The following is a 19,993-nucleotide window of genomic DNA, read 5'->3' as shown; positions in this document are numbered from 1 at the left end:
ATCGCTGTATATCCAGATATGTTTTAGCGTCAGCTCGCTGCACCCTGCTGCTAAATAAAAAAAAAAATAAAAACTTTACAAATCCTCCACAGCGAGGGGGTTATGGAGCTAAATTAGTGCCAAAACTACGCAAATAAAGAAAACGTATTCTGTATATATGACACTACTTGCAAACAAACACAACACATTTTACAAATACAAAACTCGACTATCTAACACACACTGTGTGTTTTACAAACACAAAACCTGATGGTTGTAAATATATACACAAACTTCTAATAAATACACAGCTGTTTTCTAATACATTGCTCTTTACAAACAAATATAACACGTTTTACAAATGCAAAAAGCAATAAACACCTTAGAGTTTCTTCTTCCTAGTTCTCTCTTCAGGTTCATCCTGAAACCAGAGTAAATACTGTGTTTTCTCAGCAGACCACTGTGCATTCTCAGACACGCCCACAGATGTCTTCACGGTTCGCGTTGAGAAACCTAGTATTCTTTGGTTACCGCTGCGAAGGAACGTTCTTGGTTCCGGAACCTACTTTTGTTGGTGGAAACTCGGCGAACCGGTTCAAAATTAGATTCGTGAACCAGAACGGTGCCGGTTCCACGTCGGTGGAAAAGCCCTAATAGTGAGACAATTCCTAAAGTAAATAGTCCTAAAAGTAGATAAGGAGAACCCAGTTAAACTGAGGAGATTAAAAATATTTAACTTTTTCATTTATTTATTGAGGAAAATGATCCAATTACACGTATATGTGAATGGCAAAAGTATGTAAACCTCTAGAATAAGCATTTAGTTTGAAGGTGAAATTAAAATCAGGTGTTTTCAATCAATGGGATGACAATAAGGTGTGAGTGGGTGGAGCCTGTTTCATTTAAATACCAGGGATCTATCAAAGTCTGTTCTTCACAACATGTTTGTAGAAGTGTATCACGGCATAAAGAAAGGAGATTTCTGAGGACCTATGAAAAACAGTTGTGGATGTGCATCAGGCTGGAACAGATTACAAAAACATCTCTAAAGTGTTTGGACCCCAACAATCCAGAGTTGTGTAGAAATGGAGTAAGTTCAAGACCACTGTTACTCTCCTCAGGAGGGGTCGACTAACAAAGATCACTTAGAGAACAAGGCGTTTAATATTGGCTAAGGTCACAAAGGAACTTTTGGGTACTTCTAAGCAACTGAAGGCCTCTCTCTCATTGGCTAAAGTTAATGTTGCACTAATTTAATAATGCACTGTCCGGAGAAAACTGAACACTATGGTGTGTATGGCAGGATTGCAGGAAAAAAGCCACTTCTCTTAAGAAAGAACATTGCTGCTCGTCAAAAGTTTGCTAAAGATCACATGAACAACAAGAATTGAGACCAAACTAAACGATACTTATTCAGTTTCTATCATTGCTAATCTATACCATAATGCAGTGCGTTGCTGATGTGTCAGACGGCCTCCGAGCGACACAAACAAAGATGTTTTTTTTGTTTGGTCGTTCCCTAATCAGTTTACCATTCTGATCAAAGCTTGAAATTGGTGGATAATGAACAAATGACTGAGAACAGAGGAAAGTGGATTGTGGGAGATGGAGTCCTTAGAGTGGGACAGTGCCATGAAAGAGAAGGCAGAGAACACAAGCGTGACATAGTAAAAGTACAAGTACTGTATCACAAAATAACACATTTACAAGAGCAAAAACTCTACTGTACTGTAGCAAAATCATGAGTACTGTGTGGACTCTGTTTCCCATAATGCAATAACTAATCTTGTGACTTCCTCAACCAATCAGAACTCATTTAATCTCTGTCAATTAAACTCTCCTGATTACTAATCAACCTCAACTGTTTCTTAGTTTTTAGTATTGTTCCTATTTTGCAAATGCCTATTTTTCTTCTGTTTTTTTTTTTGTCTTTTGTTTTTTCCTTATTTGATACTTTCGCTGATCTTAGTTTGTTTAATGTTTGGCTTCTGATTTTTTTTATTTACCTGGACTGATTTTCTTAACTTCTCTTTTAAACTGCACATTTTATAATACATCTTACAGGTTGTTTTTTATCTGCAAGCGTTAGACTCACTCCCTGAATGTTCCATAATGCTGATAACCACAAAACCTGGAAATGAAGATTCTTATCTGTACGGTCTTTGGATGCTTCCATAAATGTATCTATTTCCTGGACACATCTTTGCATTTGCAGTTTCCTCATCAGTACTTTTCCCTCTTTTTACCATGTTGATGATATATTATTTTCTATCATATCGTTTGTTCTGTTTGTACTGTACAAAGTTCTCCATTAAAAATAAAAAGGTAAAATAAATATTTGTGCTAAATCAGTGTTATTTAATCTGCTTTGGATTACCATTTTAGCTATTTTAGTAATGCCATTGGCTAAACAAACAGCACACACACACATTGCTGGCATCTATTTAAAAAAATGCTGTATGGAAAATTGCTGTATGACTTTGGCTGTATGTTTTAGCAGGTTAGTAATCTTCTCATAGCCCAGGCCATGTTTGTGGAGAACAAAAATTCTGTTTCTCACATCCTCAGAGAGTTTTTGGCCATGAAGTGCCATGTTCAATATCTACTGGCCCGTATGCGAGAATTGAACCCAACCCAATTTACACCTGAGACCTTGAACACTAATGAGTCACATGACACCAGGGAGGGAAAATGGCTGATTGGGCACAATTTAGCCATTTTCACTTAGGGGTGTGCTCAGTTGTTTTTCCAGCAGTTTAGACATTAATGACTGTGTGTTGATTTATTTTGAGGGCACAGTAAATCTACACTGTTATACAAGCTGTACACTGAATACTTTATATTGTATTAAAGTGTCATATCTTCAGTGTTGTCCCATGAAAATATAATACAATATTTATAAAATGTGAGAAGCAACTTCTTTACTAGTAGAAATAGTAATTCCAGATAGACAGTGTAATAATAATAATAATAGTAATAATAATAAGGCATAAAGAAAGGAAATTTCTGAGGACCTATGAAAAACAGTTGTGGATGTGCATCAGGCTGGAACAGATTACAAAAACATCTCTAAAGTGTTTGGACCCCAACAATCCAGAGTTGTGTAGAAATGGAGTAAGTTCAAGACCACTGTTACTCTCCTCAGGAGTGGTCGACTAACAAAGATCACTTAGAGAACAAGGCGTTTAATATTGGCTAAGGTCACAAAGGAACTTTTGGGTACTTCTAAGCAACTGAAGGCCTCTCTCTCATTGGCTAAAGTTAATGTTGCACTAATTTAATAATGCACTGTCCAGAGAAAACTGAACACTATGGTGTGTATGGCAGGATTGCAGGAAAAAAAGCCACTTCTCTTAAGAAAGAACATTGCTGCTCGTCAAAAGTTTGCTAAAGATCACATGAACAACAAGAATTGAGACCAAACTAAACGATACTTATTCAGTTTCTATCATTGCTAATCTATACCATAATGCAGTGCGTTGCTGATGTGTCAGACGGCCTCCGAGCGACACAAACAAAGATGTTTTTTTTGTTTGGTCGTTCCCTAATCAGTTTACCATTCTGATCAAAGCTTGAAATTGGTGGATAATGAACAAATGACTGAGAACAGAGGAAAGTGGATTGTGGGAGATGGAGTCCTTAGAGTGGGACAGTGCCATGAAAGAGAAGGCAGAGAACACAAGCGTGACATAGTAAAAATACAAATACTGTATCACAAAATAACACATTTACAAGAGCAAAAACTCTACTGTACTGTAGCAAAATCATGAGTACTGTGTGGACTCTGTTTCCCATAATGCAATAACTAATCTTGTGACTTCCTCAAGCAATCAGAACTCATTTAATCTCTGTCAATTAAACTCTCCTGATTACTAATCAACCTCAACTGTTTCTTAGTTTTTATTGTTCCTATTTTGCAAATGCCTATTTTTCTTCTGTTTTTTTTTTTTCTTTTGTTTTTTCCTTATTTGATACTTTCGCTGATCTTAGTTTGTTTAATGTTTGGCTTCTGATTTTTTTATTTACCTGGACTGATTTTCTTAACTTCTCTTTTAAACTGCACATTTTATAATACATCTTACAGGTTGTTTTTTATCTGCAAGCGTTAGACTCACTCCCTGAATGTTCCATTACGCTGATAACCACAAAACCTGGAAATGAAGATTCTTATCTGTACGGTCTTTGGATGCTTTCATAAATGTATCTATTTCCTGGACACATCTTTGCATTTGCAGTTTCCTCATCAGTACTTTTCCCTCTTTTTACCATGTTGATGATATATTATTTTCTATCATATCGTTTGTACAGTTTGTACTGTACAAAGTTCTCCATTAAAAATAAAAAGGTAAAATAAATATTTGTGCTAAATCAGTGTTATTTAATCTGCTTTGGATTACCATTTTAGCTATTTTAGTAATGCCATTGGCTAAACAAACAGCACACACACACACATTGCTGGCATCTATTTAAAAAAATGCTGTATGGAAAATTGCTGTATGACTTTGGCTGTATGTTTTAGCAGGTTAGTAATCTTCTCATAGCCCAGGCCATGTTTGTGGAGAACAAAAATTCTGTTTCTCACATCCTCAGAGAGTTTTTGGCCATGAAGTGCCATGTTCAATATCTACTGGCCCGTATGCGAGAATTAAACCCAACCCCATTTACACCTGAGACCTTGATCACTAATGAGTCACATGACACCAGGGAGGGGAAATGGCTGATTGGGCACAATTTAGCCATTTTCACTTAGGGGTGTGCTCAGTTGTTTTTCCAGCAGTTTAGACATTAATGACTGTGTGTTGATTTATTTTGAGGGCACAGTAAATCTACACTGTTATACAAGCTGTACACTGAATACTTTATATTGTATTAAAGTGTCATATCTTCAGTGTTGTCCCATGAAAATATAATACAATATTTATAAAATGTGAGAAGCAACTTCTTTACTAGTAGAAATAGTAATTCCAGATAGACAGTGTAATAATAATAATAATAATAGTAATAATAATAAGGCATAAAGAAAGGAGATTTCTGAGGACCTATGAAAAACAGTTGTGGATGTGCATCAGGCTGGAACAGATTACAAAAACATCTCTAAAGTGTTTGGACCCCAACAATCCAGAGTTGTGTAGAAATGGAGTAAGTTCAAGACCACTGTTACTCTCATCAGGAGTGGTCGACTAACAAAGATCACTTAGAGAACAAGGCGTTTAATATTGGCTAAGGTCACAAAGGAACTTTTGGGTACTTCTAAGCAACTGAAGGCCTCTCTCTCATTGGCTAAAGTTAATGTTGCACTAATTTAATAATGCACTGTCCGGAGAAAACTGAACACTATGGTGTGTATGGCAGGATTGCAGGAAAAAAAGCCACTTCTCTTAAGAAAGAACATTGCTGCTCGTCAAAAGTTTGCTAAAGATCACATGAACAACAAGAATTGAGACCAAACTAAACGATACTTATTCAGTTTCTATCATTGCTAATCTATACCATAATGCAGTGCGGTGCTGATGTGTCAGACGGCCTCCGAGCGACACAAACAAAGATGTTTTTTTTGTTTGGTCGTTCCCTAATCAGTTTACCATTCTGATCAAAGCTTGAAATTGGTGGATAATGAACAAATGACTGAGAACAGAGGAAAGTGGATTGTGGGAGATGGAGTCCTTAGAGTGGGACAGTGCCATGAAAGAGAAGGCAGAGAACACAAGAGTGACATAGTAAAAGTACAAGTACTGTATCACAAAATAACACATTTACAAGAGCAAAAACTCTACTGTACTGTAGCAAAATCATGAGTACTGTGTGGACTCTGTTTCCCATAATGCAATAACTAATCTTGTGACTTCCTCAACCAATCAGAACTCATTTAATCTCTGTCAATTAAACTCTCCTGATTACTAATCAACCTCAACTGTTTCTTAGTTTTTAGTATTGTTCCTATTTTGCAAATGCATATTTTTCTTCTGTTTTTTTTTTTTTTTTTTTTTGTCTTTTGTTTTTTCCTTATTTGATACTTTCGCTGATCTTAGTTTGTTTAATGTTTGGCTTCTGATTTTTTTTATTTACCTGGACTGATTTTCTTAACTTCTCTTTTAAACTGCACATTTTATAATACATCTTACAGGTTGTTTTTTTTCTGCAAGCGTTAGACTCACTCCCTGAATGTTCCATTACGCTGATAACCACAAAACCTGGAAATGAAGATTCTTATCTGTACGGTCTTTGGATGCTTTCATAAATGTATCTATTTCCTGGACACATCTTTGCATTTGTAGTTTCCTCATCAGTACTTTTCCCTCTCTTTACCATGTTGATGATATATTATTTTCTATCATATCGTTTGTACAGTTTGTACTGTACAAAGTTCTCCATTAAAAATAAAAAGGTAAAATAAATATTTGTGCTAAATCAGTGTTATTTAATCTGCTTTGGATTACCATTTTAGCTATTTTAGTAATGCCATTGGCTAAACAAACAGCACACACACACACATTGCTGGCATCTATTTAAAAAAATGCTGTATGGAAAATTGCTGTATGACTTTGGCTGTATGTTTTAGCAGGTTAGTAATCTTCTCATAGCCCAGGCCATGTTTGTGGAGAACAAAAATTCTGTTTCTCACATCCTCAGAGAGTTTTTGGCCATGAAGTGCCATGTTCAATATCTACTGGCCCGTATGCGAGAATTAAACCCAACCCAATTTACACCTGAGACCTTGAACACTAATGAGTCACATGACACCAGGGAGGGAAAATGGCTGATTGGGCACAATTTAGCCATTTTCACTTAGGGGTGTGCTCAGTTGTTTTTCCAGCAGTTTAGACATTAATGACTGTGTGTTGATTTATTTTGAGGGCACAGTAAATCTACACTGTTATACAAGCTGTACACTGAATACTTTATATTGTATTAAAGTGTCATATCTTCAGTGTTGTCCCATGAAAATATAATACAATATTTATAAAATGTGAGAAGCAACTTCTTTCCTAGTAGAAATAGTAATTCCAGATAGACAGTGTAATAATAATAATAATAATAATAATAATAATAATAATAATAATAATAAGAAGAAGAAGAAGAAGAAGAAGAAGTGTTTTTTTTTTTTTTGGAAACATGATGGCCTGGGCTTCCCAAAATCGTGTTAGCACAATAATGATATTGTGTTAAGATGATTTTAATACAGTAGGATGTTGCAGGAAATTCGGCCCTGGTCAGTCTAATTTGTTTATCAGCTCCGGCCTACATTTCTCCTAAAGCTATTTCAGCAACAACATCAGTTCCTTTCTCATTCAGCGTCCAGCACTTCATCAGGTAAGACCTCAGTCGTGTACTTCTCTAATCAACCGTTCTGGGTGGGTTTCCAAAAGTTTGTTAGCACAAAAATAATTCTTTAAATAAGCATCAATCGCAAGCATCACACTGAGCACTCTCTCTCTCTCTCTCTGTGTTAAGAGGTTTTTAAAGCTAAGATGTTTTTGAGGAACCAGGCCCAGATTAGTTGTGTGTAAAATCACTCTTTGTTTTAATCAGCTCTTCACCAGATATGTTGATACTATTCTTTGTAAATGCAATGTGAATTATTTCCTGCATTCTGTGCTTATAGTTTATATAAACTTCCATCTAATTGGTAAATGGATAACATGAGTTCTGATTGGAATGTATGGAGACTGTAAACATTATCATGTGTTCTCCATGAATCTGATTAGAACAGCGTAACTAAAGGGAAAGGGCCAGAAGGAACCACAGACACATTGCAAACTGAAATATTAGCAAATCTCTGGATTTAAATGTTTTTGTATTATTGTCAGAATTTTATAATAATATACAACTTATTTCTCACATACCTTTCTTTGCTCTACGCAGTTAAAGCAAAGTGAAAGTGTCTTATTGCACTGGCAGATATTTTTGCTTGTTTAAAGCATTGTTTCTTGAATTTAATCGCCTATACAATAAGACACTTTTTGTAGATTAAATCAATTAAAACAAGTGCGTACAAGGAAGTTTAAAATAAGCTATTAATTCTAAAAAATAATACTTTAATAATCTCAAAATGAGAAATGTTACACATCTAGAATATATTTATAAGCATTTTATCTGCTAAGATATAATTTTTTTGTGAGATAATTTTTTAAGATGTAAGAGACCAGCCTGAAACACTGGCATCCCTTCACTGCAACGTCCACAAACCTGAGTGATTGTGTAGAAGCAGATCTCAGTTTACCTCAATTACCATGAACCCCTGGATCTGCCCAGGTTCTCCAAGCTGCAGAACCAGAACTGGTGGAGTCAGACCACGTGTCGTGTTTTCATTGGTGGAAAACTGTAGTGTTATTTTTTTTTCCATGGGAAAAGATAAATAAGGCTGATTTGGTACCACTTTAAAATGAGGCTCCTTTATTAAGGGTTTATAAATTGTTTATGAAGGTGTTTACTAATGGTTATTAATTAGGTTATAAATCATTATTAAGCAGTTACAACCCAGAAATAGAAAGGGCAACAGAAGCCTGCCATATACCAGATAGTGATTCCACAATAATTCATTTGTACGTACTGTATCTTTCTTTGTCTTTTCTATCAGGCATCATTAACATTTCTGTTAATAACTTTATTTATTTAGCTGTAATAACATATTAAATGCCTGAACTGGTTTTCTTTATCATTTTATGTAATGTTCATGTTATTTTCATTGTTGTGCTTTCTCCTATGTGTTTAATAAGTGTTTATTAATGTTTTAAACTGTTTACAACTTAGTTTATAACCATCAATTATCTTCTTTTTAAACCCTTTATAAAGGAGCCTTATTTAAAGTGGTACTGCTGATTTTATCTGTTAATATTTATATATATAAGCAGTGTTGAGCACTGGGAAAAAAAACAACTTTGTGCTACTGGAACATCCTCTGGACTTTAGATGATACACATGTTTATGAGATGTGATGTCATTAATATAATTTCCATATGCTTTGAAATATGGTATAACTTTTCTATGGTATTTAATAGCGTTTCATTTTCCAGCAGGACTTAGCACACTGCCCACACTGCCAAAAGTACCTTAAAAATATTCAAAATTTTTGGTGCTGCCACTATAATCACTCTTTCCCCTCATCACCCTAGGGCAGGGGTATTTAATTAGAATTCAGTACGGCCCAGATAGAGAAAATTCCGGACCATGGTCATTTTTAACTTGTGTTGTGATCCAGTGCTATATCCTGTATACTGAATAAACCTAGTAGTTCTGTCAGTTACAAGTACTATTAATTATATTTCAAGAATATTTATTGTTTTAAATAGGCCTGTCACAATAATTACACAATAAACACCCTCAATAATTTAATTCTATTTGATTTTATTTATATAAGATTTAGGACTGCCTGTCATGATAATTTCATAAATGACAAATCGTACAATATATGGAGAAATGTCCAGAATATCAGCTTTGTTTAAAAACAGCAGTTTTATTTTATTTAATATTATTACTGTTAGTATGTTTTATAAATGTAGTATTTCAATTTCTTTTTCTGGTGCGCACCATCTGAATTAGCCTTTCTCGCTTTATTCTCCGACTGCTGCTTCTCACTGTGTACTTTGCCTGTGTGGCTCAGCGCTCCCGCATCTGCACAGATCTGATTGGCAGAGGAGAGCGTTTGGTGATCTCACACCACACGTGATTGGTCTGTATATAATCATCTATATAATATATGAGTTTCACATTTTGAACTGAATTACTGAAATAAAGTAACTTTTCAGTGATATTAATTTTTTTTGAGATGCACCTGTAAATGTACAGTTTTTAAGAAGAAGTCTGAAGTAGCTAGCAAACAGAGGAGAAACAATATGCTCATCTGATCAACACTTACATAGCATGTGAAAGAGGAGGTTTCTTCACCATCGGCAGGTGTTCTATCTGACGATCACAAAAACCTCCAAATGCTGCTCAACTAGAATAGAGTTACTGATCACAATAAATACCAATATGACCTGTAATGTTTCATTACCCTCTCTTATCTTTTATATTTATTTCTCCTTTTCAGATCTCCTGACTGCAGTCTAGAACAGTTCTAATGTTGTATGTTAAACCCACACGCCACTGATTCTGGTGGAAGTGTTTGGTGAAAATATGGCAACCATCCTGATCTTCCTCCTCCTGGTCCTCTTCCCAGGTACATCTCTACTTATTATCAATTACTTTGATACAACATGCACTGAAAAAAATGTGGAGTAGGATTTACTTAAAAAAACCTTGTACACGTTTTACACACAGAAATACTAAGTAAATTTAACATAGCATTTTTTTAAGTAAAATTTACTTGCATCTCCTTACAGTTTTTATTAGTAATACCAAAGTAAAATTTACTACTGAAAGCAAGTATTTTTTACTTAGTTATATTTTGATTAAAAATTACTAGTAAAAACCTTGTACACGTTTTACACACAGAAATACTAAGTAAATTTAACATAGCATTTTTTTAAGTAAAATTTACTTGCATCTCCTTACAGTTTTTATTAGTAATACCAAAGTAATATTTACCACTGAAAGCAAGTATTTTTTTACTTAGTTACATTTTGATTAAAATTTCTGGTAAAAAACTAGTACACATATTACACTAAAAACTCCAAGTATTTTGTTAATAATGGGCACTGCTTAAAACACCTCCCTGAAAAATGAAGACACACAATATCCACAAAATATAATTTTATTTTTAAACACAAAACACACAGTAGTGCTTGAAAATATCAACCCTTTTATTTGAGGCAAAGCTACAACGTTTACACAGCCACCTCATGGTGGGACACCTAGGGTAAAAAATAAAAATAAAAAACTTGTAAAATTATATTTCTGGTGCACAAACGCACATGCGCGCACACACACACACACACACGCACGCACACAAGTAATTACTGAGGCAAAAGGTGAAACCCCCGCGGAAAAGCGCTGGCCAAGGGCATAGTTACTGAGGCAAGTAGCTAATGCTAGTGAGGGCCATATACTACACAGTAAGCTCGGCTAGCCTCGTGGTAACTGAGCCAAGTAGCTAATTCTAGTGAGGGCCATAGACTACACAGTAAGCTCGGCTAGCCTCGTGGTAACTGAGGCAAGCAGTTAATGCTAGTGAGGGCCATAGACTACACAGTAAGCTCGGCTAGCCTCGTGGTAACTGAGGCAAGCAGTTAATGCTAGTGAGGGCCATATACTACACAGTAAGCTCGGCTAGCCTCGTGGTAACTGAGGCAAGCAGTTAATGCTAGTGAGGGCCATATACTACACAGTAAGCTCGGCTAGCCTCGTGGTAACTGAGCCAAGTAGCTAATGCTAGTGAGGGCCATATACTAGCTCGGCTAGCCTCGTGGTAACTGAGCCAAGTAGCTAATTCTAGTGAGGGCCATAGACTACACAGTAAGCTCGGCTAGCCTCGTGGTAACTGAGGCAAGCAGTTAATGCTAGTGAGGGCCATAGACTACACAGTAAGCTCGGCTAGCCTCGTGGTAACTGAGGAGTTAGCAAATGCTAACGGGAGTCATATAATACACAGTAAACATGGCTAGCCTCATGGTAACTGAGAGGAGGTAGCTAATGCTAGCGGGAGAATAGACTAGGGCACTTTGTCATAAAGCTGGGGGGTTAGCTAAATGCTATCCGGAGAAATTAGCAAACAATAGCGGTGGCCAGGCGCCAAGTTAATTAGCCGCGGTAGCTAACGCTAACACGATACCGGGGCGGCTCATATTACACACAACACACTTATACCCATATCAACACTCTTATACCCATATCACATTATACACTTCAACATTTACTTATTTCCCACCTGGATAAAAGGATGAAGAAAGACGCGTTCAGCAATCATCTGACAGGCAGTACCTGTTATCCCAGAGCCACACTCTAGCGCCCCGCATTAAGTTGGGGCGTGTCTAACGTCTGACGTCACACGAGCGTTCTTTTGGCAACATTTTACTTGAATTTCTTTAGTTAATGTAATGATGACAACATTTCAGTAATTTTTACTACAGTTACTACAGTTAAATTTACTGAATGTATTTAACTAAATGGGAAGACACACAATTACGCAGAAACTCCAAGTATTACACTGAATTATACATTACATTTTTGAGTAATTCTCAGAATTGATGTTTTCATGTAGAAATTACTTTAATTGTCCTTGTTGTATTTACAAAGTCAAAAAATCATTTTTTACAGTGTGGATACCATTTTGACCAGACTCTTTATCATTATTGAATCATAAACACTGACCTTAACTGAGGAAAGTGAGACCTGCAGTTCTGTAAATGTTGTTCTGGGTTCTTTTGTGACCTCCTGGATGAGTTGTCCATGCCTTTTTGGAATAATTTTGATTGGCTGGCCATTTCTGGGAAGATGCACCAGTGTTTAATGTTTTCTCTATTTGTGAATAATAAGAGTCCCAAAGCCTTAGAAACTTTGTAACTTTGTAAACTTTTTCAGATTAATAGATGTCTATGACTTTGTTTATGAATGTCTTCAGATCAGGGCATAAGGTGTCGCTTTTTGAGATCTTTTAGCTGCTTCATGTCATCAGACAGGTTCTATTTAAGTGATTTCTTGATTTTCAGGTCTGGTAGTAATCAGGCCTGGTTGTGGTTAGTAGTGAAATTGAACTCAGATTTCTAAAAGTGTGATTAATCACAGTTCATTTATAGGCTAGATAGTTTTTTAACTTAATAAATAAAATCATAATTTAATAAAGTGCTTTTTATATTTACTCTGATATTTGTCTGATATTAAAGTTTGTTTGATAATATGAAAAATGTAAGTATGACCAAAAATGCAAAAAAAATCTTTAAGGGGGCAAATACTTTTCATGCCAGTGTCTATATAATATATATTTAAATAACAAATAAAAAGAGACAACTTAAAACTGAAGCATGTCTTTTTGTTACCAAATTGAAAACCTCTGGAATATAATCAAGAGGAAGATGGATGATCACAAGCCATCAAACCAAACTGAACTGCTTGAATTTTTTGCACCAGGAGTAAAAGCATAAAGTTATCCAAAAGCAGTGTGTAAGACTGATGGAGGAGAACATGCCAAGATGCATGAAAACTGTGATTAAAAACCAGGTTTATTCCACCAAATATTGATTTCTGAACTCTTAAAACTTTTTGAACTTGTTTTCTTTGCATTATTTGAGGTCTGAAAGCTCTGCCTCTTTTTTTGTTATTTCAGCCATTTCTCATTTTCTGCAAATAAATGCTCTAAATGAAAATATTTTTATTTGGAATTTGGGAGAAATGTTGTCAGTAGTTTATAGAATAAAACAACAATGTTCTTTTTACTCAAACATACAGTACAGCCCAAAAGTGTGGACACACCTTCTCATTCAATGCTTTTTCTTTATTTTCATGACTATTTACATTGTAGATTCTCACTGAAGGCATCAAAACTATGAATGAACACGTGGAGTTTTGTTCTTAACACAAAAAAATATTATATTCTAGTTTCTTCAAATTAGCCACCCTTTGCTCTGATTACTGCTTTGCACACTCTTGGCATCATTCTCTCAATGAGCTTCAAGAGGTAGAGTCACCTGAAATGGTTTTCCAACAGTCTTGAAGGAGTTCCCAGAGGTGTTTAGCACTTGTTGACTCCTTTGCCTTCTTCACTCTGTGCTCCAGCTCACACCAAACCATCTGGATTGGGTTCAGGTCCGGTGACTGTGGAGGACAGCTCATTTTTTGTTAAGTACATAAAACTCCACATGTGTTCATTCATAGTTCTGATGCTTCAGTGAGAATCTACAGAGTTTAAATAGTCATGAAAATAAAGAAAAGGCATTGAATGAGAAGGTGTGTCCACACTTTTGGCCTGTACTGTATACCTTTAAATAGCAAAATCAGAGAAACTGATTCAGAAACTGAAGTGGTCTCTTAATTTTTTCAAAACTGTATATGTGTATAGCTGTCGTAATATAAAAAAAGTGCTGATTAATCGCACAAAACAATGAACTTTTAACAACGGATATTTAAATGTAAAATAAAATAATTAATGTAAAATAATTACAGTGGAATCTTATTTATATCCAAATATGTTTGTTTAATCGTATCTTATTAACTCTAAACACATATTGTTCTTTGTAAACATGTTTAAATACTCTTAGAATTTTAAAAAGTTACAATATTAATGCAAAATATGAAAAATAAAGAAGTAAAGATTATTCTTAAGAAGATAAATGTGTTGAAAAACTTCACAGAAGCAGCAATGTGTGTAGGTGTGAGACAGAGTATCCATGTTTAATTAATATTCTGAAATAAATAAAGAGTATCTTTTTGATATTTGATATACCCTGAACTTCTCAGCAGTAGCAAAATACCAAAAGAGAAAAAAAAATATCTCATAAGGCTCTGTAAAAAGAGTGAATTACAGCAGGATGTTTGCATCTCATTCTTCAGCTTTTTAATCAGGGCTGGTATTTTTTATTTTTATGAAGCAACATTTTAACATATTTCAGCTATTAATATAAAAACTGTTTTAGAGTGTAGATACTCTTTAAGACATATTTGAGCAGCCTAGATTCTAATATAATAATTACAGCTAGCATGTGTTATCATCTTCTGTACATTTTTTGTCATTATTAGGCAAATAAACGTACATAAAAACTATTTTTTTTAAATGGTCCAAGGGTTTTAAGTTGAGTAGCGCCCCTTTGTGGCTGACAATAGAGAAGCTATCTACACCAAATAAATATAAATATAATTTCCGAGGATTTTATCATTCCACTCTGGAGCTCTAGAGCTGAACACAGCTAGCTACAGCTGAGGTCTGATTGTTTACTGCTAGTCTGAATTAAAAGCTTTCCCAGTAGACTTTTACCTTCAAGCTGAATATCTCCATACAAATGCCTTTATCAATAATCATAAAATATCTACAAATAAACAAAACAGAATAAACATGGCGGGACATTAGTTCAGATGTACTCTTGAACACATCATACATCCACCAGTTGTTAATCTTATATTAACTACAGAACTTTTCTCCACAGACTTTTCTTCTGCAGAACAAAGTCCTCTCAGAACTTTCCATCTCATTGAACTTAAGAACTCAACCAACAATCAGTCTGTAGCTCGAGCAGCTTGTAGAGAGAACTACACTGATCTGGTCACTGTGTGCAGTGAAGAAGAGAACGCTGCACTGACTAACATTCTGCCTATAAACAGTACAGTCTGGATTGGTCTTCAGCTCAGTCAGTTCAGTTCTAAATGGTCTAATGGTGATGAAGTTACATTCAGTGCTCTGACTGGAAGCTGTGGGCCAAAGCCCTGCTGTGCTGCTATGAAGACTGATGCATCCTGGGACAATATAACGTGCACAGAGAGAAGAAACTTCATGTGTTATAAACAAGGTAAATACTGATTATTAACTATCAATATTTCAACAGTATTAACTCAGATTTTTTCAGATAGCTTCATAATTCAGTGTTATTGTGTTCACTCTTTCTCCTCCACAGATCAGACTGACCTCACCTTCAGCTATCACCTGATCACTGAGAATAAGACCTGGTATGAAGCTCAGAGTTACTGCAGGAAGAACTACACTGATCTGGTCAGCATCAGAGATCAGGAGCAGAATGAAGCAGTGAAGATAGCAGGGATGAACAGCAGTGATTTCTTCTGGATTGGTCTGCTGCGTGATGACTGGGAGTGGACTGATGGAGGAAGATCTGCTTACAGAAACTGGGACGCTGATTCCCCTCGATCATCAACATCATCAAACTGTACACAGCTGAATAGAGGGAAATGGCAAAATGTGCCATGCAGTAATAATGCACCTGCTGCTCTGTGCTACAACAGTAAGTCCTGACTTCACTCTCTATAACTCTCTCAGCAGTGTTCAGTATCATCTATATAAAACACTGTATGTAAATTAAAGCTTCTTTTGTATTTTTTCTGTCTCTATCAGCATCTGTCAGTGATGACCGTATGAGCGGCACTCTGAACTACTGTAGGAAAGGTAACAGGACTGATCTTCTACATGTTGAGTCAGACTTTGACACTGAAGCTCCTGGTTTTGGTGAGAGAGGAACAATTTGTGTTCTTTGAACCACTTTAAAGAGAGAGACCACCAGATCCTCCACTTACCCACCAGTGCTGTGCTGTAGACACAGAGCAAGGCTTGTACTGGCATCATTAGATTTAGATTTTAGAAAATAATATATAAAAAATAATATTTGAGACCAGATACTGTGTATTTTCCTCGAGTCATAAAATATATATTTTTAAAAACAACTGAGGCCCTCTAGTGGTTGTTTTGCCATAAAACAAGTTTAATAATATTTAATATAATAAATAAATTAGTATTAAGTATTAATCATCCATAATAACGTCTAAACATTGTATTCATAATTCGATCACAGATTAAATGCTGATTTTGACTTTATTACTGTTGTCTATAATCATGGACTAAAGCTGTGCAGCTAAATCTGAATTTTATCTGTGCTTTATTTCATGTTTTTAGATTATGTTTAGACAAACAGTATCAATCAAAAGTTTGGACACACCTTCTAATTCATTGTTTTTTTTTCTTACATTGTAAATGAATACTAAAGTCACCCAGACTATAAAGAAACACATAATGAATTATGTAGAAACTTAAAAGTGTTAAACAAACCAAAATACTATATATGTGAAGCATTTAGCATCTCTTATCTGGGGTTAAGCTGTTAACTTTCAGTTTCTGAGGCTGGTAACTCTGATGAACTTATCCTGTGCAACAGAGAAAACTCTTGCTCTTCCTTACCTGGGGCGGTCCTGATGAGAACCAGTTTCATCATAATGTTTTTGATGATCTTTGCGAGGATATTTTTAACGTTCTTGAAATTTTTTCATCATTTATTCTTTAAGAACTTTTTTTCTTTACTTAGTTGAGTAGTTCTTGTCATAACATGGATTAGAACATGACTCATATAGAGCTATTCACTGTACACCAACTCTACCTCTTCACAACTGCACAACTGATGCTCTCAAACATTAAGACGCAAAACAAAATCATGTAATTATCTCTTGACAAGTTCAGCACAGCTGTTAACTGAAAGCCTGAATTCCAGGTGACTCTACCTCAAAAAGCTGACTGAGAAAATGACAAGATTTACAAAATTGTCATCTAAACAAGTGGGGCTACTTTAAATAATCTAATTTTACAATTTAAACAAATTCTGGTTTGTTAACACAAAATAATTCCATATGTTTTTCTTTAAATATTAAAAATACTTTTGACTGGTAGTGTACAGTATTAAAACCCACCCAATCAAGTCTATTAGAGACTACTTAACAGCTCCACCTGGTTTACAGAGCGTCTTGTCTTTTGGTGTGCAGTTAGCACCATGCTAATTGGTTGTGCATTTGTACCTAGAACTTGTTAACTACTTCAGTCTCAAGTGTAAAACTCAAGAAGTAAACTTACAAGTTTTTACCAGCAAGCATTTGCTTTGGCTGATTTGAATTAAATATAATACCTTTAGAATGAAGGTAAAAGTAAATGTCTACATGAGTAATTATAAAATATGGTGTACAACATGCTACTGGGCAAACTTTCCCGCCCTGATGGAGCACAATAAATTTGGTGGCTGTCAAAATACAGACACTCTCTAGGACTTGGATAGGAGTAAATGGAAGGAACAAGGGATGAAAAAATTACAAATAGATGAGTGTAGGCCTATATGTGGATAAGAACTTATTACTAGACCTTCCTTGAAGATGTATTTGCAGTTTGTTGGCTGTCAATGTTAAAGAGTTAACAGAAGCAATTAATTTGGAATCAGTGGCACGTTATTATACGTTATACGTTTTATAATGCAACTAATTACACCACCAAGTTTGACATCAACTTCTGCCATAATCTGCCCCGCCCCATCCAATGCAAAATTGTTTTTATGGAGTCGTTCGCTCGTGGTGAGAGCGATCCAGTCTCGATCCAACCCAGCTATCAAATATACTTATTTTTTTTTAATTAAGCTAAACTGCTGATTAGGTGCATTTTAATCTGATATATTAGCCAGATAATATACTACTATTAACAAATGCTGTCTCTGCTGCTTCATGCTGTTTACACACTAAGCGGTGGTATGTGCTGCATTCACTGCTCACATCTGCGCTGCATGTCCCATTGAAAACACTGTGCTTGAAAATAAAGCTGTACATTTTCTGCATTCTGTGATAAATCAGCTTTACATTGCACAGACGTATGACCTGGAACACGGAATCTTCTCGCTATATTTACTTTCTTGCCCTCGCGCCAGACAGCTCTGATCAATCAGAGAAGACAATGTGCTCGAGTGGTTTATTGGTGTGCATTTTGGTGTGTTTAGATTTTTACCTGTATGAAACCAAACCAAACAGAGAGAAAAACACTCCAAATAAACAAACTCATCAACTGATTCAGACCTTAAAAACCAAATACAGTTGTGAAAATGCCCCTTTTATAGTCAGCAAATTAAGTTCTAATTCAGAAATCCTTGCAATCAAGCTGAGATGTTTACAATAAAGACAAAAAAAATGTTCCTTAATTCAATTTATTATACATTCTTTATTCCAGCGCCCCTTTATCTCCCCTCAAACATACAAATATATACTAGTATTATAATTGACACCACTAATATAAATGTAGTTGTATTTTACATTTCTTACATTCATTATTTTATTTAAATATCCACTAAACTTGCATCTTAAGAAGAATCAGTGCAATTAATCATAGAGTTCATCACAAAGATCATCACATCACAATATTCACACACATCACATCTAAACTCTTTAATTTCTGTTCTGCTTCATTAACTACAGAACGTTTCTCCACAGTCTTTTCTGTATGATGTATGTAATATAAACATACATCAACTAGAACAGTTGTTACAAGTACTATCACACCTGACGCCATCAGTCTGCCTGCTCTACTTCCTGTTACTCCTAAAGGCTCTAACTCCCAGCATGCTCAGCCTGGACTACAATGACGCTGCCGTCGTGCTTTGCCTCTCCTGATTACTGATTGGTTGATTACTTGATTACTCCCAGGTGTCTCTATGTATTTAAGGCCTATTGTTCCTCTCCCATGTTGGAAAAAATCTATAGTTTCCATCTGTTTTTATTCCTAACATTACATTTGTTTGTGTTTATTGCTGTATCTGTTAGAACCTGTAGGTTATATAAGCCTACACTTCAGTCCTTCACTCTCAGAACTAGTTTTAAAATTATTAACATCACCTTCACTGAACGCCACAATATGTGCTATATCAATATAAGCTAGAACACACTGTAGTTCATTGCTTGGCACTCTTGTCGTTTACCTCTGTCTAAATTCTTAAATAGGAATACTGTATTAACCAAAAACAATAACAAGGTGAAGAAGAGTTGGCAAAAGATATGACGACATGTATATGTGTGGATTTACGCGTCTAGCTTCCTGTGTATGAATACCGTATTTTTGCCTTGTGTATGAAAATAGACCAGAAAATAGATGTTTTTTGCAAGTGTGCGGTTCATGTGATCCAGTGAAATGGCCTTTAGGTGCTGTCCACAGGACAACTAGAAGTTATTCACTCCATACATTTGGCCTTTATGGGAGAGTGGCAAGAAGAAAAGCTTGATATGTTTGTAATAATAGCTAAATTAGTTTAAAGCTTTAAATAAATAACTTTTTATTTTTATTTATTTATTTACTTTAAATTGTTCTGTAAAAGCCTCTGTAGTTTGTTAGAGAATACTAGTGAATAAACAGCATCATGAAAGCTGAAGAACTCACCAGACAGGTCAGAGACAAAGTTGTAGAGGAGTTCAAAGCAGAGTTAGATAACAGGGAGAACACTAATCAGAGATGCAGCCAAAAGGACCATGGTAACAATAGAGGAGCTGCAGAAATCCACAGTGTAGACGAGGAAATCTGTCCACAAGACAACTAGAAGTTGTGCACTCCACAAATCTGGAAAAGTGGCAAGAGAAAAAATCTTAATATTTTTGCAAAAATAGTTCAATTAGTTGAACGCTCTGAATAAAC

General features: G+C 35.4%; 1 protein-coding gene across 1 annotated transcript in view; it reads right to left on the bottom strand.

The window, feature by feature from the left end:
* The window catches only part of LOC125801640 (macrophage mannose receptor 1-like), a 224,400-nt gene that overhangs the window by 82,758 nt on the left and 121,649 nt on the right, over positions 1-19,993 (bottom strand). The gene's annotated exons all lie outside the window — the stretch shown is intronic.

This window comes from Astyanax mexicanus, chromosome 4 (assembly GCF_023375975.1).
Source record: "Astyanax mexicanus isolate ESR-SI-001 chromosome 4, AstMex3_surface, whole genome shotgun sequence".
NCBI classification, from domain to species: domain Eukaryota; kingdom Metazoa; phylum Chordata; class Actinopteri; order Characiformes; family Acestrorhamphidae; genus Astyanax; species Astyanax mexicanus.
This window is presented reverse-complemented; position numbering and strand designations above follow the sequence as displayed.